The sequence below is a fragment of the Gopherus evgoodei genome, unplaced genomic scaffold (genome assembly GCF_007399415.2).
Source record: "Gopherus evgoodei ecotype Sinaloan lineage unplaced genomic scaffold, rGopEvg1_v1.p scaffold_105_arrow_ctg1, whole genome shotgun sequence".
NCBI lineage: Eukaryota > Metazoa > Chordata > Testudines > Testudinidae > Gopherus > Gopherus evgoodei.
In genome coordinates, this window is record NW_022059768.1 from 337 (window position 1) to 3,474 (window position 3,138).

At 54.5% G+C, this 3,138-nt stretch overlaps 1 long non-coding RNA gene across 2 annotated transcripts; it reads left to right on the forward strand.

The window, feature by feature from the left end:
* The first annotated feature begins 427 nt into the window (after nt 1–427).
* On the forward strand, nt 428–2,889 carry LOC115639700. 2 transcript variants are annotated; one of them, XR_003997733.1, is made up of 3 exons: nt 428–615; nt 1,253–1,275; nt 2,596–2,889. It is a non-coding gene; the product is annotated as an uncharacterized LOC115639700 (long non-coding RNA). The 2 variants fall into 2 exon arrangements; XR_003997732.1 differs by having other exon boundaries at nt 2,599–2,889.
* Nucleotides 2,890–3,138: the final 249 nt, after the last annotated feature.

Consider the following 3,138-nt stretch of genomic DNA (forward strand, 5'->3'; position numbering starts at 1 on the left):
AGCAGGTTTAAAACAAACAAAAGGAAGTATTTCTTTACACAACACACTGTCAACCTGTGGAACCCCTTGCCAGAGGATGTTGTGACGGCCACGAGACTTAACAGGGTTGGAAAAAGAACTAGAGAAGTGCATGGAGGACAGGTCCATCAGTGGCTATTAGCTAGGATGGGCAGGGATGGTGTCTCTAGCCTCTGTTTGCCAGAAGCTGGGAATGGGCAACAGGGGATGGATCACTTGATGATTCCTTGTTCTGTTCGCTCCCTCAGGGGCACCCGGCATTGGCCGCTGTCAGAAAACAGGATACCTGGCTAGATGGGCCTTTGGTCTGACCCAGTCTGGCCATTCTTATGTTCTGTGTTTCCCTGTTACTGAGCTGCCCTCTCCCTGTTGCAGAAACAGACAGAAACCGAGAGGCAGAAGATTGTCTGGGAGTGGAAGGAGCTGCGAGGGCTTCTGGAGGAGCAGGAGCAGCTGCTGCTGTCCTGGCTGGAGGAGCTAGAGAGAGCCATTGTCCAGAGAAGGGATGAGGGCGTCTGCAGCCTGTAATGGGAGATTTCCCTGCTCAGCGAGAGGGGAGGAGAGAAGCGGCAGCAGCCGCTGAGCCAGTCCCTGCAGGTCAGGCTGTTATTGCAATGATCATACGCAGTGTTTCTATAGGCGCTTCTGAGTCCTAGACCCCAAAGCACTTTACAGAGTGGGGTCAGGGGCATTATCCCTCTGGGACAAATGGGGAAAGTGAGGCAGAGGGAGGGGCAGAGCCCTGCTCAAGGTCACACTGAGTCTGGCAGCGGCACTAGGGATGGACCCTGGGAGTCCTGGATGCTGCAGCCCCAAGACCTTCTCTCCTGGAAATGTCCATCTCCATTTGCACTTGGAGGGTGAAATTCCCTCCCCCACCATGCTGAGGTCCCGAGCCAGGCCTAAGGCCCCTCTCACGGCAGGTTAATGGTTTTAGTGGGGCCAGAGGTCTTCTGGATCTGTCAGCAGTGGGAGGAATTTGATTCTCAATGCAGAGAAATATCTTCTGCCTGTAAAGTGGCTTGGGAGAAGTTTTCCGCAGTGGTGACCTGCCCGCAGGGATTGCTGGGGCTGCGTAGGGGAAAGTCCCTGGTGGCGGGGGGCAGCTGCTCTGGGAATGTAAACCTGAAATTCCCCTACTACCCGAGGCTTCAATAGTGACCCCTGCAGAGCAGGAGGCCTCCCCAACCAGGGACACTCCCCCTGACAGCCTCCTCTTTCTCTCCCTCTTTAGGGTGCTGGGAGCACTGGAGGCAGGTAAGTTCTGGGCTCCATTTCGCTCCCTCTCATGGGCCACTAGGTCTGATAACTGCACTGAATAGGAAGCTGCCCCCTGCCCTTGGAGCGTGTGATTCTGTCTCCCCTAGTGGCTGACTCAGGTAGGAGAAGAGCCGGTTACTGTCTGATCGCTCATGAGGTCACAGCAGGCTGCTAGAGCCAGGGCCGATGGAACAGACCAGGCCTGTTTCCTGGACTGATGTGGCCACGTCACGTATTCCGAGGCTGCAGAATCTCAGCTTTCACATTTGTTAAAGTGAATTGCTGGCCCTCAGCACCTCCCCAGTGTAAACAGAGACGTGTTGCCTTGGTGGGACTGCCAGTGGCCTGAAGCTGTAGCTCTGAGAGTGTGAACTATCCTCTCCGCTGTTAATGTCATCGGGGTGTCAACTGAAATGGCAGGAGTGTTTCCTGGCTGATCACTCGAGCAGATGGAATGAGGAGGGGGTGGGAGTGAAGCCTTTGTGGAGTGGGAATAGGGGGTTGCTGTAGGGAGGGAAGAACAGAGGAGAGACTCAAGAACAAGGAAGCGAGAGAGAAATGGAGAAAGGAGGGTGGGAAAGGAAGGGAAACACAAGGAAGAAGCAGTAGGGCCCTACAGGGGTGTCCAGGAGGGGGCTGTTTTCCTCCTGAGTGACACTGAGTGTGACAGACAAAGACCTGGCAAAATACTAAGAACTAAAATTTTATTTCCCATCTGAAGGACAGATTCCCCCCTTGTTCTTTGTACGTGGGTGTTCCATGGAGAGCAGTGGGAGTTCTGCTGTGAATGGAGCCGGGCACAGAGTCCTAACCTGATGCCCTTGACCATTGGCCGTAATGGACAGGGCAATGTGGCCCTCTCTGCCCAATGAGCTGGACGCCCCAGGGTTACTGCTTCAGCTGAAGGGTTCGGGGGTTTTGGCATTAAAGGACCCACATTCATTCCCTGCTGGAGCCCTCGGTTCTGTCTGTGGCCACTGTCAGCATGTAGGACCTGCCTACTCTTTGGTCTGTCTCTCCTCCCTTTCCATGTAATCCCTGTGCTGGTGCCCCTTGTTCCTGCAGTAAACCAGCGTAGGAGGTGGCTCTGCCCCCACAGAACCAGAGCGTCCCTGAGAAAGCTCCTGAACAATGTCTCCGTTCCTTGCTCTAGTGTCTCCCCACTTCTTGTCTCTCTGGGGAGCAGAGGGCTGAGGTGACTCACCCTGACACTGACTATCTCAAGCTACAAAGCTCAGATCCAGGTTTTGTAAAGTTTGGGGGTTGCTGGGCTCAGGGTCTGGGGATCAGGCCTATTTCTCACCCCTCCTTCCCCAGCAGGGAGGACAGGAAGTTTCGGAAGCCAGAGCTGTCGTTTGCAGAGCTGGAGAAGAGACTCAGCGATTTCTGTCTAAAAAGTGCCATGCTGTAGGAGGTGCTGCTGGGATTCAAAGGTGAGTTGCAGTCTAGGGGTGGCGTCTACTCTGGTTAGAGTGACCCTGGGGAGGTGTCGGGAACTCTAGTGATGTCACGGATCCTCGGCTCCATCTCACAGCCCAGCTCAGTGAGTCGCCCTTCCCCATGGAGCAGCCCTGCGGGGCTGGCTCTGTCTGCAGCGGCTGCATTATCGGCCTCTGATCTCTGGCCTGGTCTACACTAAGCATTTAAACCGATTTTAGCAGCATTAAACCGATTTAACGCTGTACCCGTCCACACTACGAGGCCCTTTATATCGATATAAAGGGCTCTTTAAATCGGTTTCTGTACTCCTCCCCGACGAGAGGAGTAGCACTAAAATTGGTATTACCATATCGGATTAGGGTTAGTGTGGCCGCAAATCGACGGTATTGGCCTCCGGGCAGTATCCCACCGTGTACCACT